Source organism: Phacochoerus africanus, chromosome 15, assembly GCF_016906955.1.
Source record: "Phacochoerus africanus isolate WHEZ1 chromosome 15, ROS_Pafr_v1, whole genome shotgun sequence".
Taxonomy (NCBI): Eukaryota; Metazoa; Chordata; class Mammalia; order Artiodactyla; family Suidae; genus Phacochoerus; species Phacochoerus africanus.
In genome coordinates this window covers 1599131-1622118 of record NC_062558.1, presented here as the reverse complement: position 1 = coordinate 1622118, position 22988 = coordinate 1599131, and the positions used below count along the sequence as shown (strand labels likewise).

The 22988-nt window shown below is 39.3% G+C and overlaps 1 long non-coding RNA gene across 1 annotated transcript in view; it reads right to left on the bottom strand.

The window, feature by feature from the left end:
- Positions 1-22988, bottom strand: part of LOC125116050 (uncharacterized) — a 55252-nt gene that overhangs the window by 8349 nt on the left and 23915 nt on the right. Inside the window, exons 2-3 of the long non-coding RNA XR_007132238.1 lie at positions 14928-15251; positions 2038-2148 (exon numbers count right to left, since the gene is read on the bottom strand). This is a non-coding gene — a long non-coding RNA (uncharacterized LOC125116050). The remainder of the gene's footprint in view (positions 1-2037; positions 2149-14927; positions 15252-22988) is intronic.

The following is a 22988-nucleotide window of genomic DNA, read 5'->3' as shown; positions in this document are numbered from 1 at the left end:
GTGATACAAATGATCTATCCACAAAACAGAAAAGATCATGGGCAGACTTGTGTTTGCCAAGGGGGAGGGGAGGGAGTGGGATGGATTGGGAGTGTGGGGTCAGTAGATGAAAACTTGCATTTTGAGTGGATGGACAATAGGATCCTGCTGTATAGCACAGGAAACTATATATCTAATCACTTGTGATGAAACATGATGGAAGATAATGTGAGAAATATACATATGTGTGGTATATATGTGTGTATGTGTAAAACTGAGTCACTGTGCAGTACAACAGAAATGGACAGATCACCGTAAATCAATTATAATAAAAAAAGGGCATGTATAATTTTTTAAAATCACGGAATAGAAGATTATACCTTCCTCACAAACAGGCAAGTCACACTCCACAGCTTACAGATGCATTTGTTGGTGATAAAACAGAGGAGAAAAGCAATCCCCCTAAAACAAGCCTCATGGTTTTGGATGTTACCAAAAAAAAGATGATTCAAGGGCTTCTGAATTGCTAGAATGTTTTTTTCTTGACCTGAATACTAGTTACATGGCTTTTAGAAAATATACTATATATTGGAGTTTTATGCTATTTTCTTACGTGTTAGACTTCACAGTCATTACCAATGATATTAAAACATGGACGGGAAGACATGATGGGGCGTGAACCAAGGTAGTGACATTAAGAGATTTACCAGGTAGAGCTTGAGGGCTGGGTGACTGATGCAAATGGGAAGCCAGGAGCAGGTAGCACCCAGGATCATCCTTAGGTGTTCGATGGGATGTGACACACTCACCACTTACCCATACGGATTCCAGAAGGAACAAGTCTAGTGGGCTTGGCAGAGCGGAGATAAATTCTGGACTTGTTCAATTAAGATGCTCAGATCCACCAAGAAAGAGGATACTGGGCTAGGGCTCAAAATAAAAGTACAGTTTGGAGTTTCAGATTTGAAAATTATCAGCATCAGGAATTAACTTGGGATGTCAAATAATGCAAATGTGTAAATTTGAGTGTGTGTGTGTGGGGGGTGTGTGTGTCTGTGTGTGTGTGTTTAGATTAAGCAAAAAATAATATAAGCCTTTGGAGAACTTCTAGACTCTAAACTTCTAGTTTTAGTGAAATGGTGGGAATAAAAGCTTTGCATCAGAGCTAGAAACAAAGGGTAAAAATGAAAGAGGAAAATGGAGCAGTTCAGCTTCCTTTGAAGAATGATTATAAAGGGAAAGAGGGAGCTTGGTTGTTATCTACAGAGGGCCTTGTGCTAATAGGGGGGTTTCTTCCTTCTCATCTATTTGTCTCTATGGTGATGCTCTTTCTATAAAGCAGAGGAGATACTGGCACAGCAATATCTGCAGGAAAAGAGGAGATACAGCACTCAAATGCTAGGACCTGTCTGGTATATGACGACAAATGGCTTCCCATGGCAAACGGAGGGGTAGCCAGTCATAGAAGAACGGTGGATGCAAAGCAGGAAATGGAATGTTTTCTGATTTATTTAAGACTTGTATAAAAGCACAGAACTTAGAATTTCCAGGAGACAAGGTAAATAACATAAACGACCTTTCTAGACCTTATGCCCAATCTCAGGTCTGTGGACTTTCCAGCATTACAATTTATGCAGAATTTATCCTTTATAAGGGAATAGAGTATCTGGGGAAAAAAAAAAAAAAAAGCAGGGCAGCATCAACTAACCTCAGCTGGTACTTTTGTAATTCAGTTTAAATTTTGCAAAAGACCACAGCTTGGTCAAAGAGCAAACATCCATTGTAAAAGGCAGCAGGTTTCACTTTAAAAGATGAAACAGGGAGTTTCTATTGTGGTTCAGCAGTAACAAACCCAACTAGTATCCATGAGGATTAGAGTTATATCCCTGGCCTCACGCAGTGGGTTAAGGACCTGGCTTTGCTGTGAGCTGTGGTATAGGTGGCTCCAATGCAACCCCTAGCCTGGGCACTTCCATGTGCCATGAGTGCAGCCCTAAAAAGAGAAAAAAAAAAAAAAAAAAGATCAAACACTAGATAAAGGATTGTCTTGCACCATACCTCTTCTCTCTTCCTCTCTGTATTTTTAGAAAGTGGGTATTGTTCCAAGATTTCCCTTGAAGTCTGTCCTCAGGTTTGTAGTTGGTACATACAGGAAAGGGAACAGATAACCTTACAAGACAATAGAAAAAGAAAATAGATGCTTATTACTGTCTCATAAGCGCTGCTGTCCTCAAATTCATTAGACTAGGTGGATTGCAGTCAGGCAGTTTATCTACCTTTCAAATCTGACCAAGGAAAGAAGAAAATGTTGCTATAAGAATTAGAACTAGGAGTTCCCGTCGTGGCACAGTGGTTCACGAATCCGACTAGGAACCATGAGGTTGCGGGTTCGGTCCCTGCTCTTGCTCAGTGGGTTAACGATCTGGCGTTGCCGTGAGCTGTGGTGTAGGTCGCAGACGCGGCTCGGATTCCGAGTTGCTGTGGCTCTGGCGTAGGCCGGGGGCTACAGCTCCGATTCGACCCCTAGCCTGGGAACCTCCATATGCCGCGGGAGTGGTCCAAGAAATAGCAACAACAACAACAAAAAGACAAAAAAAAAAAGAAAAAGAAAACATGAGTAAGCATACCATGGAACAGATTTCTTGTAACCTGCTGTTTAATGTGCTACTGAAGGCACTTTACAATATTTGATCAGCCTCAGATGAAGTGTGTTGCAGATAGGAATCCATAAATTTAACTATTAAAATCTCTATGGGATTTGGGGCTAATGTTTCATTTATCATCTGCCATGATTTAGAAAAACAAAAATGGGAAAACAAACAAACAAACTCCAGTTCCATATATAATCTAAAAACCAAAATGGATCACAATTTCAGAAACCATATCCTCTAGTAGAATGAAAATTACCTTATGCCTTTATCATTTGATGGATAGATGTTTTACATCTATAATGCAAAGAAAGAAAACGAAACAGCTACAGTAGACATGCTCTTGACTGTCTTCCATTCAACCAGCCCTTGAGATAACTTCACTGATTCTCCACGATGGTCATACACTTGGGTTGCAACTACCTAGGATGCTGACATGCATCCAAATTGCTGGGCTCACACACATACATGAATTTAAAGCAGCTAAATGGTTTGGTTAGCATGACGGATATCAGTGGAGAGATGTAATAGGTTCTAGGAAGAGCCATGGTCACATCAGCTGAGTTGGCAGTGAAGCCAAAGTCACACCGAAAGCCTTGGTGGGCGTAGGATGATATTCCCCAGGACTTGCCCCCTGCCTTTCGTGCAGCTGGTTAGGGTGTAGAGAATACTTCTCTGGCTGGAGAGCATGTCTGAACACACACAGCTTCCTTTTGTGAAGGACTATTCTAAGAGGGTTCAGTCTGGCCATATTTCCACATCAGCTCCCAGTAGGCCCTCCTTTTAGCCCTTGCCATGAGTCAGTTGTGGTTTTGCCAAGTCTGTTTGTACCAGTTCTACTTGTTATCTTTATTAATTCAGATAAGCCAGTTGTAATGATAATAAATATCAGCTGAGAGCTTACAATGTGCCAAGAATAGCAAAACTCATTTAAGGGTCATAACAGTTCAATCATGAAAATACTACTTTATATATACTAACAGAGGGATAAACTAGGAGGTGGGCTTAGCATATACAAACTACTGTATATAAGAGAGATAAACAACAAGGTCCTATTGTATAGAACAGGGGAATATATTCAATATCTCGTAATAAGCTATAATCAAAAAGAATATATATATATATATATGAATCATTTTGTTTTAGATCAGTAGCTAACACAACATAATAAATCAACTATACTTCAACTTAAAAAACATAAAAGATTAATATCAAAGAGATATGTTGGGTTGATAGTATGTATCCTTGGTGTGATGTGAATGTCATTTTACCACTGTGGTCTTTTTTCTCCAAAACCATAATTCCAGTCTAATTATGAGAAACAGGTCAGGCTATCCCCCAAAATATATGATCAATACTCTTCAAAACTGGTAAGGTCATCAAAAACAAGGGAAGTCTGAGACAATGCCACAGCCTAGAGGAGCTTAAGAAAATACAGTGACCCAGTATAAGATGGTAGCTTGGATGGGATCCTGGAACAGAAAAAGAACAGATGATAAAAACAAATACAACCTGAATAATGTATGGACATGAGTGAATAATAATACATCAATATTGGTTTGAGGACTACGACAAATATACTGCAACAAAGTGAGACGTTCATAAGAGCTGACACTGAGTACGGGGCATACTGGAACACTCTGTACTGTCCTCACAATTACTCTTGTGAGTCTAAAACTATTCTAAAACTTAAAAATTTACTTAAAAATACATTATTAATTTTTCTCAGTTGCAGCACAGATAGATCCACATGCCCACATTCATTCAAATATAAGTTTAGAAGCCAAGCACACGGTTTTGAGTTTTCTCTCTTAAACACCAGGAAGAAAGGAGTCAAAAGAATTGGCCTGTCACTCATTTTTCTTCCAGTTACTGGGGGTGGGAGGACCCTTCCAGAGGGAAAATAAAGCAAAATATTGGACTTTCAGCCAAACACACTTCAGACAGTTCCAGACTTAAATGATTCCACCTACAATTTTTTCAACTTTAAAAATGAAACCTTACCTTAAAAAAAAAAATTTTTTTTTTTTGTCTTTTTAGGGCTGCATCCTAGGCATATAAATGTTCCCACAGCCACAGCAATGGGGGAATCTGAGCTGAGTCTGCGACCTACCCCACAGCTCAGGCAATGCCAGATCCTTACCCGCTGAGCAAGGCCAGGGATCGAACCCACAACCTCCTGGTTCCTAGTCGGATTCTTTTCTGCTGTGCCATGACAGGAACTCTGAATTTTTGAACTTTTATTTTTATCTGGGTCTAGCAATGTTCAGGACAGTATTTTCCAGTGATGCTGGGCAGCTTCAGCCTCAGTTCCCAATCAGCTGTGCCATCATGAGGGGAAACCCCAAATCCACCCACAACCATTCTGTTCCCAGACAGCCATTCTGCTTTTCACTTTCAGTACAGTATTCAATAAATCACATGAAATAGTCAACACTTTATTAAATAGGCTTTCTGTTAGATGATTTTTCCCAATTGTAGACTGATAAAAGTATTCTGAGCACATTTAAGGTAGCTGAGGGTAAGCTATGACACTCAGTAGGTTAGGATTATTAAGTGTAATTATTTTCTACTAAATGATATTTTTGTTTTTTTAGGGCCGCACCCACAGCATATGGAAGTTCCTGGACTAGGGGTCGAATCAGAGCTGCAGCTGCCGGCCTACACCACAGCTTGTGACAACACCAGACCCTTAACCCACTGAGTGAGGCCAGGGATCAAACCTGCATCCTCATGGATACTAGTCAGGTTCTTAACCCACTGAACCACAAGGGAACTCCTGACATCTTCAACTTACAGTGGGTTTATCGGAACGCAACACCATCATAAGTCAAGGAAGATTTATGGTATTTGTTTGGAGGAAAATCCCTATGGATGGACCACCTTGAGCAAGATGTCTGTGGATTACAATTGCTGGGGTAAACAATTTACATTTCTGAAGCAGGCTTCTGGGGAGATGTCACATGAGGATCTGACTCTAGACGAAAGGTGGAGTTGGTTTATAAATTAAACGCCCCCTGCTATGTGCTAAAATCTGTTTTGCTTTTCAGCAGCTTCCTGCTATTTATCTTAGTCTTCTTCCCAGGCTGTTTAACAGTTTAGGAAATGCTGTTCTTTGCAGGGCTCCTTCCCACACTGCTCCCTCCTCAAATATCGGCAGTACTGAAGGTTCTGACATCCAATGATTATGTCTCAAGTCTATGAGTTTTCCAAACTCTCGGCTGGTTCCTCTCAAGAACCAAGAATGGGAAGAATCTCCAGGGTAACAAGCAGTGCTTGGAAAATTGCCCCACTTAACTGCATTTCTCTTCTTGCCAGGATTTTGACTCTTCAGTTATGGTTCCCTTGACGTGGCTTCCTGACTCGCCAATGCATTTCAACAGACTTACATTTTATCTGGACTTTTCAGTGGTTCTTAGCAAGAACACTGGTCTGCTCTAAACTCTTCCATTATATCCAGCTGTAGTACTTCTTTTTGTCCATTTCAAGAAGAAGGGAAATGCTTTATAACTACCGTGATATTTCTATACACATTATAAGTTCTACACATGCAAAGGGGTTTAAATGTTAGCTTCAGATTTTTACTGGTAGAAGGGTGTTTGTGTTTTGAAAAACTGATGTTATCTCATGGTTTCCCAAACTTGGAAACTTGAAAAACTGAATAAAATCTTTGGTTTTTTAAGACAAGGAACCGTGGTCTCCCAAAGAAAGATATAGCCACAGTAAGGACTAGTATTTTTCTTTTACTTCTCCAATTTTCACTTTGTTTCTCCCTCTTCTTATGATTTAAAATATTTGAAAAAAATGTTCATATGGATAATAGATAAGGTTTGTGATATGGCTTAGAAAAGGGAGGGAAAAAAAATACAAGGTCCCCACACTTCTTGGCTGTTGTGCATATGCTGTTATCAAAACAGCTTTCTGCTGGTCAAGCAGAGTTACCACCAAGCCCACCAACCCAGTGACAGCTGCTTAAACAAGAGAGCGGGTTAGGGGAAATTAAAGGTCCTGAAGTGGCCTGCCTTCTGCAGCTGTTGAAAGTGGGAGCAAGAGGAGGGCTCAGTTCCATAAAAAAACACCTCGTCAAATGCTTTGGGTCTACCAAGCCCACTACAACTCAGGGATACTAAGCCAGCAAGTGTCTTTGATTCAAGATCAAAGAAACTGAAAAGAAAGGCATTGTCTTCATTTTTTTATCTCTCTCTCATCTCCTACCTCTAATCCACCCACAAGCCCCACTGGTTTAAGTCCAATATATATATCAAAGTCATCCACTTTTCCCTAATCCCACTGCTGCTACCAGGTCCCACCTCCTTTATTTCATGCCTGGACTATTGCAGTAGCCACCTTCATGGCCTTCCTACTTCCCTTCCTGTTCTCCTTCAAACTAATCTTCTCCCAGTGGCCACCTATTATTTTTTTTTGAACGATGGTCATGCCACATCCTGGCTTAAAGCCTTCCGAGGTTTTCCTTTGCACGTAGAATATACTCTGAAGTCACATCTGGGCTTGTCCATTTACCTCCATTCTCACCTCTCCTCCAGCTCACCATGGACCCGCCCTACCAGCCTCCTCCCTGTGCCACCTCAAGCCAAGTACTTTTCCGCTCCAGGGCATTTTTAAGTGATAAGCCTCCCTTTGCCTCAAGTTCACCCATTTGCATGTCTGGCTCTGAATCCCAGAGGTCTCAGCTTAACTGTCAATATCTCAGAGATGCTATCCTGACATTCAAGGTCGACCTCTCCCTTGGCTTGTATTCTCATAGCCAGTTTTATTCTTCTCCTTCGTATTTTGTATGAGCCATTCAATAGCAAGCTCCCTGAGAGCAGACTCATGTCCATTTTATCTCACCAGTGTAATAAACACATGGTGGGATTGCCTGGCAAACTGTAGGCACTTAATAAAGGAATGAATATGATACATAATTCCATGGATATATGGGGAATATGTTCTCCATTTCCAGAGTGGAGTGGTCTGGGTTGAATTTTACTTCCAGAAATACTCTTTAAGGTGGAAGTAACCTAAGCATTCATCAGGGGATGAGTGGATTAACCAAATAATGTAAAATGGCATGTGCATGTAATGGAATACTATGCAGTCTTAAAAAGGAAGGAAATGTTACAACATAGATAAACTTGGAAGAAATGACGCTACATGAAATGTCAGTCACAAAAAGACAAACACTGTGTGATTCCACCCATAGAGGTCCCTAGAGGAGTCAAATTCTTAGCTACAGAAAGTAGCATTGTGGTTTCTGGGAGCCAGAGGGGTAGTATTGGGGAGTTGGTGTTTAAGGGGACAGAGGTGGTCAAGCGGAGTTGACACTGAGCCCACCAGCCCAGTGACAGCTGCTTAAACAAGAGAGCAGTTGGTGTTGAAGGGACTGAGTTTCATTTTTGCAAGCTGAAAAAGCTCTGGAGAAGGATGGTGGTGATGGTTGTGCAACATGGTAAACATACTTAACACTGCTGAACAGTGCACTTAAAAATGATTAAGATGGTAAGTTTTATGTCATACATACTTTACCATAATTAAAAATAAAAAATTTTCAAATACTGAATTATATAGGAAGATACGTTCTCTCTATATGTTTGTACAAACAAAAAGAAAGACATTGATCTCATTTCCTGGAGAAATGTGATTGGAGAGAGGTGAGGGAGATCTTGCACTTTTTTTTTTTTTTTGTCTTTTCTAGGGCCACACCCACAGCATATGGAGGTTCCCAGGTTAGGGGTCTAATTGGAACTACAGCTGCCAGCCTACACCACAGCCACAGCAACGCTGGATTCGAGACACATCTGTAGCCTACACCACAGCTCATGGCAACGCCGGATCCTTAACCCACTAAGTGAGGCCAGGGGCCAAACCCGAAACCTCATGGTTCCTAGTTGGATTCATTAACCATCAAGCCATGACGAGAACTCCTCTTCCACTTTTTTAATAACTTTTTTTAAATATCATTGAACTGATTAAATTTTTTTACATTACTTTTATAATAAGGAAAATTTTCAGGAGGAGTTTTAAAAGGAAGCAGCAGTTTGACTTAAGTCCTACCTTAAAGCTTTCAGTGAATGAGGAGAGCAGACAAACCTTCAGGGAAATCTGACAGGGCTTACATGAAGCCCTGGGCATCATTATAGATGCCTGGCAATGAAGTCCAGCATCATTATAGAATCAGACACATAGGGTTCTTGTTTAAAAAGAAGTCCTCAGTGGTGGATGGGAGGAGGGATACAGCAGGATGTTGGGATTAACATACACACACTACTATATATAAAGTAGATAACCAAGAAGGATCTACTGTATAGCAAGGGAACTATACTCAATATTTTGCAATAATTTGTAAGGGAAAAAAAATCTGAAAAAAGAATATATACATAATAAAAATATATATTCATATATAAATGTAGAGATATATATATATAAGAATATATATATAAATCACTGTGCTGTACACCTGAAACTAACACAATATTGTAAATCAACTATAACTCAGTTTTTAAAAATAAGCAAAAGTATTATATTGGTATTCCTTCCCCCAAACGAAACCACAGATCCCATGAGTAGGTGGGAGAGCCACGAAGAGAGCTAAAATGTAGGGGCTTAAATATGCTCCTTTTACCCCCACAAAACTAATTTTTTAGAACAGGAGCAACTCACAACTCTGAATGGGATTCCTTGGCCTAAAAACGCCTACTTTGGGCACATATTTGAAAGAGCCTCTAGTAAAGAACAGGGACCCTACAGGGAGAAGCACCTGCAGCGGAGCATATTAGGAGTCAGTCTCCATTCTGGAGACTCATTCTAAGCAGGAATTTTGACTGCAGACAAATTTTTTTCCGCCCCATTTTCTGATTAGAACCCAATCAAAAGATCCGCAAACACCATTCCATCAAGAGGATGAATCTCATTCTTCCAGAATGCAATGCTACCTCAAAGGCAAAAGCTCTAGAGCAAATGGACGCAGGCTTTTGCAGGCTGCCTGAGGAGTTTATATGTGTATTTCCTTGACCTGTGGTTGGAACACTCACAGCCCACACCGTTGTTTCAAAAGCAGTTTCAGGATGGGCGGGTTCTCCTGTTAAACCCCTTGACGCAATCCACGTACAGGCTGTTGCCTGCCTGCACGTAGCCCCAATGGGGAGACAACAGCTGTGGGTCTGCCTGAGGCAGCATCACCTTGTGACTAGGGAGAAAGATTCCTAAACTGGCAGGTGTCCATCTCCTTTACCAGAGGGTGTCACTTTTGATCGTGAAAGTTTGGGGTTGGATTGGGGTGGGGGTAGGGGGTGGCTCCGAATTAACCAGGGACGAAAAACCATAAACTGGGGCTCTCTAGGGCAAAATAGCCCACATGGTCATTTTAAGGTATGTGTTTGCATCATTTTCTACATGGAAGACGTGGGGATGGAGGTGGGACAGGAAGAGGGAGAGAGAGAGGGGAGAGAGAGAGGAAGGGAGAGAGAGGAAGAGAGAGGGAGAAAGCGAGAGAGACAGAGAGAGGGAGAGAGAGTAACAGATATAAGCTGAAGTAAGTAGCTTGTGCTACTAAACTACAAGTACCAAGTCAATGCTAAGGAAGGAGAGCACTTCTGTTTGGATAATTATTAAGGTCTTTTAAGAAATCTAGTAGTGTAAAATAATTACTGCCTCACATAAGAAATACAGTAAAAGAGAAAATAAATTAAATGAGAGCTTTAGATCCATGCAGCACACATGAGGTCAAATTTGGAAGAAGCTGAATTTGTTTTAAAAATGTCAAAAGAGCAATTGGTAAAATTTAGGCAAGAAAAAGCAACTCAGACTCTCAAACTTGGAATCAGCAATTGTTTTACCTAATTAAGTAAAAATTAGAAATTATCAGTATTTTTTTTTTTATTCACAGATTTTTAGGTCCACTCCTGGGTCTGTTTATTATTTTATTTATTTATTTATTTTCCTTTTTTAGGGCCATACCCATGGCATATGGAAGTCCCCAGGCTAGGGGTCGAAATGGAGCTGCAGCTGCTGGTCTATACCACAGCCACAGCAATGCCAGATCTAAGCCGCATCTGTGAGCTACACCACAGCTCACCACAATGCTGGATCCTTAACCCACTGAGCAAGGCCAGCAATCAAACCTGCATCCTCAAGGATGCTAGTCCGATTCATTTCCACTGCACCACAAGGGGCCCTCCTAGGGGTCTAGCTTTATTCTTTATTCTTTGGCCTGTGGCTGTCCAGGTTTCCAAACACCAATTTTTGAAGAGTCTGTCCCTTTCCCGTCATTTATGTTTGGCTTCCATATCAAAAATTGACTGTATAAGTAAGGGTTTGTTTTCTGGGCTTTCTCTTTTTTGTTCCATTGATCTATGTGTCTGTTTTTGTGCTGCTAGCATACTGTTTTGATTACTATAGCTTTGTAATATAGCTTGAAATCAGGAAATGTGGGGTCTCTAGTTTCATTCTTCTTTCTCAAGTTTGCTTTTGCTAATCTGGATTTTCTGTGGTTTTACATAAATTTTAGGATTATTTTTCATGCTTCTATGAAAAATGTCATTAAGATTTTGATAGGGATTGTATTAAACTGTAGGACACCTTATCAGTACTAATTCTTCCAATCCACATGCATGAATATCTACTCCAATCTTTGGTATTTCCTTTATTCTACTAGTTTGCTCTTTTTTTCTAGTTCCTTGAGGTATGCCTTGCATATTTGTGCTCTTTCATTTTTCTTAGTGTGTTTATTCCTATGAAATTTCCCCATCGAACTGCTTTTGCTGCATCGCAAGTTACAGTATGTCATATTTCTATTTTTATTCATGTGAAGATGTTCTTTTGATTTCTCTTCTGATTTCTTCTTTGACACATTGGTTACTCAGTAGCTTGTCATTTAATGTCTACATATTTGTAAATGTTCTAGTTTTCTTCTTGAATTGATGTTTAGTTTCATACCATCTTATTCAGAAAGGATGCCTGATATGATTTCAGTTTTCTTATGTTTATTAAGACATTTTGTGGCCTAACATATATTCTATCCTGAAGAATGCTGAATATGCACTTGCAAATAAATAATGTGTATTCTACTTTTTTGGATGGAATGTTCTGTAAAAGATGTTAAGTCCGCCTGGTCTAACATGTAGTTTAAGTCCGGTGTATTTTTATGGATTTTCTGTATGGATGATCTGTCCAATCTTGAAAGTAGACTACTGAAGTCTCCTAATATTACTATATTGCTGTCTATTTCTTCTGTCAGGTCTATTAAGTTTTTTTCTATATATTTAGGTGCTCTTATATTGGTTGCCTACATATTTGCAAATGTTATATCCTTTTGTTGAATTGGCCCCTTTAACATCATACAATGACATTTTCTGTCTCTTATTAAAATCCTTAGTTTAAAATCTGTTTTGTCTGCTATAGGTATAGCTACGTCTGCCTTCCTTAAACTTATATTTACATGGAATATCTTTTCAACCCCTTAAATTTTAATCTGTAGGGCTTTAGAGACTAAGTGAGTCTCTTGTGGGCAACATATATTTGGGTTTTGATTTTTTTTTTTTTTTTGGCTATTCAACCACCCTGTGGCTTTCAATTAGAGAATATAGTCTATTATGTTTAGAGTAATTATTGATGACTTACTATTGCCATTTTGTTAATTCTTTTATAGCCGCTCTGTAATTCCCTTGTTTATTTCTTCTATTTGTCACTTCCTTTGTGGTGTGATGGTTTTCTATAGTGGTATGTTAGATAACTTTGTCTTTTGTGTAGCTACTATATGTTTTTTCTTGTGGTTACTATGAGGCTTAATATAAAACATCTTTATAGTTATAATAGTCTATTTTAAGCTGACAAAAATTTAAGTTTAAATATATACTAAAGTCCTCTATTTTTATTCTCCCCTAACATGTTTATATTTTTGAGGTTACAATTTACAACTTTTTAATTCGTATATCCATAAATAAATTATTGTAGTTATTTTTATTACTTTTATCTTTTAACCTTCATAATATATTCATAAGTGATTTACCCACCACCACTTTTCTGAATTAAACTATACTTTTACCTTTATCAGTGAAATATATACATTCATATATTTTCTTGTTACTAATTCACATGCTTTAATTACATGTTACTAATTAACATGCTTTTATTAACATTTCTTTTAAGGCCAGACTTGTGGTGATTAACTGCTTCAGCTTTTGTTTTTCTGAAAAAATATCTCTCCTCCAATCCTGAAGGACAGCTTTTCTGGGTATTTCTGGGTAGCCTATTCTTTGTCAATAGCCTTTTCTCTTTCAGCCTTTTTTCTATTTCATGCCACTCCCCTCTCCTCTGTGAAGTTCAGCTCTGAAAAAAATCTCCTGATAGTCTTACAGGGTTCCTTTGTATGTAATAAGTTGTTTTTCTTGTGCTGATTTTAAGTTTCTATCCTTGTCTTTAACTTTTGGCAATTTAGTTGTAATGTGTCTTGATGCAGGCTCTTTGGATTCCTTTTAATTGGAAGTCTATAGGCCTCCTAGATCTGGATTGTGTTTCTTCCTCCAGGTTATGGAAGTTTTCAGCCACTATTTCTTTAAATAAACTTTCTGCCTCTTTCTCTCTCTCTTCTTCTGAGACCCCCATTACAAATACATTGGTATAGTCAATGGTGTTCCTTAAATCCATTAAGCTCTATTCACTCTTTATTTTTTCTTTTTGCTCCTTTGATTGCGTGAATTCCATTGCTTTGTCTTTGAGTTTGCAAATTGTTTTTTCTGCATAACTTAGTCTGCCATTGAACTTCTCTAATTGAAATTTTCAATTCAGTTATTGTATTATTCAGCTCTGTGATTTCTGTTTGATATTTTCCTAGAGTTTCTATTTTTTGTTATTTTTTTCCATGCATTAATCTTCTGACCTCAGTAAGTATCCCTATGACAGTTATTTTGAACTTTTTATCAGATAAATCACTTATCTTCATTTCATTAAGATCTGTTTCTAGAGTTTTTCTTGTTCTTTTATTTGAAACATATTTATCTCCTTCTTCATTTTCCTTTATTCTCTGTGTTGGTTTCTGTGCATTAGATAAAATAGCCACATCTTCCAGTCTTGATGGGGAAGATTAACCCTATTATTCAGCCTAGTCCTTCCTTCCTCTTTGTTGTCTCAAACTTTTATAATTGTCCAAGTGGCATTTTTTTTTCTCATTGGCTCCCAGTAGTTGAGAGTATGCCAAGACCCATTTCCTTGTGGGTTTTTTTTTTCCCCCATTCATTTGTCCATTGTATAGGATTTTCTCAGCTAGTTTCTGGATTTCAGATGAAATTATTTCCTATATAACCATAGACTTGATATGGGAGGAGGTGAGTTCAGGAGCCTTTGTTGCCATTATGAAAATTAAACAGAGAGAAATAAACAGAAACATTGTTTAAAATGGAGTTGGGGTGTCAGAAGGAGGAGATTTTATGCTCTACCACTCCACACCAATTGCAGACCCAACACAAAGAGATGTACCTTATATCTCCAACAAAATGAAGGTTTACTACTACTTTAGTACCCAGCAAAAGTAAAGTTTTCTCTGCCTGGCAAAAGTCCAGCCAATGAGAGACTGTCATGACTCAAGCAATGAAAATCACTACACTTGAAACACCCAATTTCCTCCAATGGACTCTTCATAACAGTCCCTCCCAATTCTCCCTCTCCTTTATGAAAGAATGTGCCTCCCCTTTGTTCTCTGAACCATAGATTACATATCCCAAATTGGAATTCTTTGCTGTTCCAAATAAACCCATTTTGCTGGTAAAATAAATTGGCTGTTCTATTGTTTTAGGTCAATGCCATCTTGGACTGGAAACCCTGATCATATTTTAAAAAATACTGTCAGTAGTTACATTTGCTGTTCATTTCTACATTGTTTATTTTTGACTTTCCCCCTTTATAAGCTCTGTCTTGCTAGAAGTTGGTCCCCTGAAGCTTTCAGCCTTCAATATTTCCTTCCTCCCACATCCTAGGTTTGCTCAGATGTTCTTTTAATGACTTTCTCAGTTAAATCTTGGTTGGTTAATTTTACACCTTTCTATTTTTTGCTATAAGTACAATTTCAGTTGCACCCTACATTCTCTGATATGGTAGTATTTTCAGTGTTATTCAGCTCTAAATATTTTGCCCTCTTTGGTTTTTGCATTGCATGTCTAATTTTACTGCAATAAAATATGTATCTGAGAATGTAGACTTTATGATGTCGAATCTTAGTATCTGTGGAGACTTGCATTTGTTTCCTGCATGCTTGAAGAAAGGCATATTCTTTACGAGTTCAGCCCATCATTCTTTCTTAATCCTCACCTTTTCCTTGAGCATTGTGCTACTTTCCTGCCCCAGCAGAACCAAACATTTTGGTGATGTCCCCAGCACACTGGGCAGAGATTTTCAGCTTCCATCTTTGAGGTGGAAGCTGTCCGCTGCTCGTTGTTTAGAGGGATGTGTCTCTCCGTAGTAGACAAGGTGGCTTCCTTCCTCCTTGAAGTCTTTGTTCAGATGGATGATACCCAATCCTGTGTCCTGGGATTCGAAGCATCTGCTCTAGTCCTCCATTCTCACTCTAAGCTCCCTTTCTACTTCTGGAACTGGGGTCTTACGTGTGTTTAATGTTCTACATTTTATCCACATCTAGAAGGAAGAAAGAAGGCACATGTGAGTTTCATATGCCCTATTGTCCTGGAAACCAAAGTCCTAATGGTCCACTCCCTCTCCTTGTCTACTTGAGATTTCAATCAGTTTAATAATGTCTCATGATCGTGAACAGAATTTCCAAGTTACTGATACTTTTGAAAGATGAAGAGAAAAGAAAAAGGCCATGATGTGTGTGTGCAAAATAGAGACACTAAATCTAAGTAGAAGGAACACTGGAGACCCAGGGTAATGAGACCTAATTCTGTATCCCTCTCTCTTTTTAAAACAATTTTATTGATATTTAATTGACATACCATAAAGTTCACTCATTTAAAATACACACTTCCTTGGGTTTTAGTATATTTGCAAAGCTGTGCAACAATCACCACACTCTAATTTTAGAACATTGTCATCATACCGAAAAGAAACCTTGTACCCATTAGGAGTCCCTCCCTCTAATTCCCCACCTGTGCCCCCACTCAGCCCCTGGCAACCACTAATCCACTTTCTGGTTCTATAAATTTGCCTATTTTTGACATCCATATACATAGAATCATACAATAATAAGTGATCTTTGGGACTGGCTCCTTTCACTTTTTGGCTATAGTAAATAATGTTTCTATTAATATGAATTCACAGGCTTTTGTGCAAATGTATGTTTTCATTTCTCTTGCATATACATCTAGAAGTGGAGTTGCTGAGTCCTAGGGTACTCTGTTTTTAATGTATTGAGGGTCTGGGAAACTGTGGTAGCCTCATACACTGCGGGTGGGAATACAAAACGATGCAATTGCTCTAGAAGATATATCCTGCAATTTTTCACATCATTAAACACAGAGTTGCCATAGGACCCAGCAATTCCACTCCTTGGTCTATATCCAAAAGAAATGAAAATGTACGTCCACATAAAAATTTGTACACAAACTTCATAGAGGCGTTATTCATAACAGCTAATAAGTGGAAACAACTCAAATGCTCATCTGTTGATAGATAGATAAAACATGATATAGTCACACAACAGATTATTATTTGACATAAAAAAAATGAAGTACTGATAAATAAGAATGAATCTTGGAAACAGTATGCTGAGTGGAAGAAGCCAGACACAAAGGACCACATACTGAGTGATTCCTTTTAGGTGAAATTTCCAAAATAGGCAAATTTATAGAGATAGAATGTAGATTAATAATCGCGTAGGACTGGTCAGGGGTTTTAAATGAGGGGTGAGGCTTAAGGGGAACGGGTTTTCATTTTGAGGTAATATAAATGTTCTAAAATTAACTGAAGTGGTGGATGCACGATTCTGAATATACTTAAACTTTAAAAGATGAGTTTATGGTATGTGAATTATATTTCAAAAACAGTTTTAAAAAAGAACTGTAGGCGTTCCCATTGTGGTTTGGTGGTAAAAAACCCCACTAGCATCCATGAGGACTTGGGTTTGATCCCTGGCCTCACTGAGTGGGTTAAGGCTTTGGTGTTGTAGTGAGCTATGGTGTAGGTCAAAGACATGGCTTGGATCTGGTGTTGCTATGGCTGTGGTGTAGGCCAGCAGCTGTAGCTCTGATTCGACCCCTAGCCTGGGAACTTCCATATGCCATGGGTGCAGCCCTAAAAAAAAAAGATTTTTTTTTTTTTTTAAAGAACTCTGTCATTAAGTTTGCTAAGTCCTGAGTATTGTTACCCTTTCATGGACCAACCGATCTGGGGGAACAACCTTTCTTCTCCCTCTCTCTTTCATACAGGAAATCTTGCTTGCTTTACCCCCAGTTTTGTCCACCATTTGCTTGCCTGACTGGCCAGCTGAGAAGATAAGATCAATTTATCCTTTGCGTAAGAAAAATCAACTCTAGCCAAAGCCGAGGTGAAGAAAACAAAAATCTACCTGTGACTGAACCCTGCTCAACAATATGACAGTCTTGCTCCAACAGGGGGCCTGCCTTGACTTCCCCACACGGTGGAGTGTGACAGTGTGTGTGTGTGTGTGTGTGTGTGTGTGTGTGGACGCCCATGGAACATGCGGCTTCCTCTTGGTGGCCTGGTGGAAATGGTGCAGGAGAAATGGCCTGGAAGTGCCCCAGGCACTTCATCTAGGAGATTCACACTGGGAAGGTGGGGAGCGTCAGCTGGGGTCCACTCACTGCTGATGGCTTCTCCTCTGGGATGAAAAAGGAATTGAAGAACTGATAAAAAAAAAAAAAAAAAGCAGCTTATGTCTGGGTGGCCCAGGTTCTCTGCTAACTAGTGCAAAACACAATCATGGGCTGCAGACACCTGTTTCCATGCTCTAACTTCGCTGATGAAGAAACTGAGGCCCTAAGAGTTGACCTGAGGTACGAGTCACATTTTTTTTTTTTTTTGGTCTTTTTTGGTTTTTGAGGGCCGCATCCATGGCATGTGGAGATTCCTAGGTTAGGGGTCCAACCAGAGCTGCAGCTGCCGGCCTACACTGCAGCCACGGCAACATCAGATCCAAGCCACATCTGCGACTGACACCACAGCTCACGGAAACGCCAGATCCTTAACCCACTAAGCGAGGCCATGGATCGAACTGGCAACCTCATTGTTCCTAGTTGGATTCGTCTCTGCGGTGCAATGACGGGAACTCCACTAGACACATTTTTATACTTAACTCTGTTTGCCAAAGTAGTGGTGACAAAGACCATCTCTGAAATGCCAGTGAGGGGTTACCAGGCATTCCTTTTTTTTTTTTTTTTAAATAAAATAAAGCCAAACAAAAAACCCAACACATTTATGAAAAACAGATATTTCCGTTAACTTATCCTATAATCAGGATAGCCATGATTCTAGACACTCCTATACGAAGTGTAGGTATGTCGATAGCCACATCTGGATGATGAACATGCCATTGAATCTTAAACTAAAACACCAACAATATGGTTTTAGACACTTCAGACTGAGTGAAGATCCAGGCATTCCTTTTTAACTGTGAGCATGAGTGTAAAGCTATTTCTTTTTTTTTCAGCATTTCCAGGGCAATGCTCACTTTATATGCTAAGTATCTCTGTAACTTCCTTAAGAAATCTGAAATGATTGAAGAGGCCAGGCCAGATCAACAATCAATTTTTAAACAGCTGTATTGAAATATAATTTATATACCATGCAGTTTACCTATTTATTTATTTATTTGTCTTTTTTTTTTTTTGCCTTTTCTAGAGCCGCTCCCGTGGCATATGGAGGTTCCCAGGCTAGGGGTCGAACAGGAGCTGTAGCCACCGGCCTACACCAGAGTCACAGCAATGCGGGATCCAAGCTGCGTCTGTGACCTACACCACAGCTCACGGCAACGCCGGATCCTTAACCCACTGAGCAAGGCCAGGGACCGAACCCGCAACCTCATGGTTCCTAGTCAGATTGATTAACCACTGTGCCACGACGGGAACTCCAGTTTACCTATTCAAAGTATAAAATTCAGTAGTTAGATGTATATTAAATTATTATTATTTTTTAATTGTGATAAAATATAAAACACAAAATTTGCTATTTTGACCATTTTAATTGTACAATTCAGTAGCATTAATTACATTCACAGTGTTGCACAAACATCACTGCTATTTCCAAACTTTTTCGTTACCCCAAAGAGTAAGTCTATAACCATTAAGCAATAATTCCCCATTCCCTCCTCCTCCCAAGCCCTGGTAACCTATAATCTATTTTTTGTCTCTATGAGTTTACTTATTCCAGATAGTCCATGTAAGTAGAATCATATATCATTTTTCTTTGTTTCTGGCATATTTCACTTAACATTATACCTTCAAGATTCATCTATGTTGTCAAATATGTCAGCACTTCATACTTTCTTATGACTGAATCATAGCCCATTGTATGTAGAGACCACATTTTTTTTTTTTTTTTAGGGCTGCACCTGCAGCATATGGAAGTTCCCAGGCTAGGGGTCAAATCAGAGCTGCAGCTTCTGGCCTACACCACAGTCACAGCAATGCCAGATCTGAGCCCCTTCTGCCACCTATACCACAGATCATGGCAACGCCAGACCCTTAACCCACTGAACGGAGCAAGGGATCAAACCCATGTCCTCATGGATGCTAGTTGGGTTCATTATTGCCTGTACCACAGTGGGAACTCTGAGACTACATTTTGTTTATCTTTCATTCATCTATAGACACTTGGGTTTTCTGCACCATTTTTAGCTGCTGTAATTGTGCTGTCATGAACATTGGTGTACAAGTATCTGTTCAAGTCCCTACTTTCAATTCCTTTGTGTCTATTCCTAGAAGTACAAGTTAAGCTTCATATGGCAATCCACATGGACCCTTTGGAGGAACTGCCAAACTGTATTTCATAGCAGCTGTATCATTTTACAATCCCACCAGCAATGAACCCTCATAGCCATCATAGTAGGTGTGAAATTGTTTCTCATTGTGATTTGACTTGAATTTTTCCTGTGTCTAGTGGTGTTGAGTGTCTGTTCATGTACTCACTTGCCATTTGTATATCTTCTTTGGAAAAATACCTCTTCATGTCCTTTCCTCATTTTTTCATTTGTTTTCTTATCTTTTTTTGCTGTTGAGTTTGGAAGTTCTTTATAAATTCTAGACAGTAATTTCTTATTGGATATATGATTTCCACTTTTTTTTTCCCCATCTGTGAGTTATTTTTTCACTTTCTTTTTTTTTTTTTTTCTTTTTAGGCTGCACCTATGACATATGGAAGCTCCTGGGCCAGGGAGTCAGAGCTGCAGCTGTGGGCCTACTCCACATCCACAGCAACACTGAAGCTGCACTGCAGCTGTGACCTATGCCGCAGCTTGCAGCAATGCCAGATCCTTAACCCACGGAGCCAGGCCAGGGATGGGAACCACATCTTCACAGGGACAACATGAGATCCTTAACCCTCTGAGCGAGAGTAAAGCTCCTTCACTTTCTTAATAATGTTGTTTGATGCACAAAAGATTTTAATTTGGATGAAGTCCAATTTATCTATTTTTTTCTTTTGCTGCTTATCCTTTAGTGTCATATCTAAGAATCTGTAGCTAAACTTGAAATCATGAAGATTTATCCCTATATTTTCTTCTAAGAGTTTTATGATTTTAGCTCGTATTTAATATTTTGATCCATTTTTAGTTAATTGTTGTACATAATGTGAGGTAGGAGCCCAAATCCATTCTTTTGCCTGTGGAAATGCAGCTGTCTCAGCACCATTTTTGAAGAGAATATTCTTTTCCCTTTGAATGGAGTTGGCGCCCTTTTTGAAAATTAATTGACCCATAGATGTGTCCGTTTATTTCTGATTACTCAAATTCTACTCCACTTGATCTCTACGTCTGTCTTCATGCCAGTACCACACTATTTCTATTACAATATCTTTGAAATAAATTTTGAAATCAGGAAATGTGAGTCCTCCAACTTCGTGTTTCTTTTTTAAGATTGTTTTGGGCTATTTAGAGGTCCCGTGCAATTCCATATTAGTTTGAGGGTCAGCTTTTTCATTTCTGCACAAGGGGCCATTAGAATTTTGAGAAGGATTGCATTGCGTAGTTTTGAATCCTAGCAATACTTGGGTATTGTTGCTTGGGTAGTATTGACATCTTAACAGTATTGAATCTTTCTAGCCATAAGCATAGTCTCTCTTTATATTTATTTGGGATTTATTTAATTTCTAACAGTTGTTCTAAATATTTTATATGCATTTAGAAATCAGAATATTTTTTCTATAATATAGAATTTAAGCCATTGTTTGCCTCAATATTTTTGTTTGTTAGTTTTTAAGTCTCTTATTTTAGATCAGAAGTCCGTAAAGTATTGAGATGTTGGCTGCAAGATGGTTTTTCTGTCATTGGAAGAGGATTAATTGGCCAAATAATGAACCTAAAAGCTATTTTTAATATCAGTATCCCTAAGTAAAAGCCAATATGGATAAGATTTTTAAAAATTAGACTATATAAAAAATTAAATTTTGTATAGGGAAACAAAATTGTATTTTTTCTTTAATGATGACCTGAAAAGAAATATCTGATGTATTTGACAAGTGGCTAATTTTTTTTCTAAGGGGCTTATATGGACCCCTATGACAAAGATGAGGAATTATGTAGAAAATTGGGCAGAGGCAATTTGCAAATGTTATGTAAAATCAGCTAAGAAACAAATAAAGAGATTGTAAACCTCATTTGTGGCTTCTTACAAGTACAACTTAACAAGAAATACGTATCAGATGGGCCTTGATTAAAAAGTCGAATAACACCCAATATATGGATGAGGCTGTAGGGAATTAAGTAAACTCATAACCTGATTGTGGGAGTACAAATTGGTGTGATTCTTTGGAGAGTAACTTGGCAACATCAGTTAAAGATTTTTGTTCTGCACATGGAAGTTCCCAGGCCAGGGGTCAAATCAGAGCTGCAGTTGCTGGCCTACATCAAAGGTACAGCAACACCAGATCCAAGCCACAACTGCGATCTAAAGCACAGCTCATGGCAACGCCAAATCCTTAACCCACTGAGCAGACCCAGGGATCAAACCTGCATCCTCATGGATTCTAGCTGAGTTCTTAACTCACTGAGCCACAATGGGAACTCCTTAAAGTGAGTACTTTTAAAACTTTTTGCCTAATAAATATAACTTCGGGTTAATTAGTTCACTTCTTTATATGCAAAAGGTCCTGAAATGATTAAGCCCTTTATTTATTTTTGTTTGTTTGCTTTTTTATTTTTTTGGCCAGACCCATATCATATGGAATTTCCTGAGCCAAGAATCAAACCCACACCACAGCAGTAACCGAGCTGCTGCAGCGACAACGCTGGATCCTTAACCTGCTGCGTCACAAGAGAGTTCCCAATTAAGCCCTTTTAATGTGAATTGTTTCAATTATTAAAAAAATATCTGCATATTGGAGTTCCTGTCGTGGCTCAGTGGTTAATGAATCCAACTAGGAACCATGAGGTTGTGGGTTCGATTTCTGGCCTTGCTCAGTGGGTTTAGGATCTGAGATTGCCGTGAGCTGTGGTGTAGGTTGCAGATGCAGCTCAGATCCCGCATTGCTGTGGCTCTGGCATAGGCTGGCGTCTACAGCTCCAATTTGACCCCTAGCCTGGGAACCTCCATATGCCGAGGGAGCAGCCCAAGAAATGGCAAAAAGACAAAAAAAAAAAAAAAATACCTGGATGCTACACACACACACACACACACACACACACACATCCCTCTTTGTTGTCCCCTGGTTGTGTTTGATCTGTATTAAGTAGAAGGCCATACATGTACACATGTATGTAGTGTGTTTGTATGTGTGTGTGTGTGTGTGTGTGTGTGTGTGTGTGGTTGTGTTTATAGTTGGAGATGACCAGGGGCCAAGGCAGACCCACAGGGGTCGGCCTTGAGGGCACCAGGTAAGACAACTAGGATAACTAGCAATGTAGGGACAAGGGACTCCGGCAGAAAGAGATTATCCAGGGAAGGAAGAGCATGTCTGGGAAAGTGCCCCTACTGTCCAGGTCAGCCTGGGGACACTGGCACAGCTGCCACTGTGCTCTCCACTACAGTTGATTCCTGTGTCATCACTGGACCTCTGGTGGGGATGCACAGGAAAGCAGTGTAATAGGAGTGTTAGGAAATGATGCTTGATTGGGCCATAAAAGACAGGTGAGTTATCTACCAAATATTTCTTCTGCCAAAACAAAGTGGAGCACAAGCACAGAGGCCTTTGTTGAGGGCATTTTGCCCGGTACCCCTTCTAGAGCCAGAGGCTGCCAGTACCGAG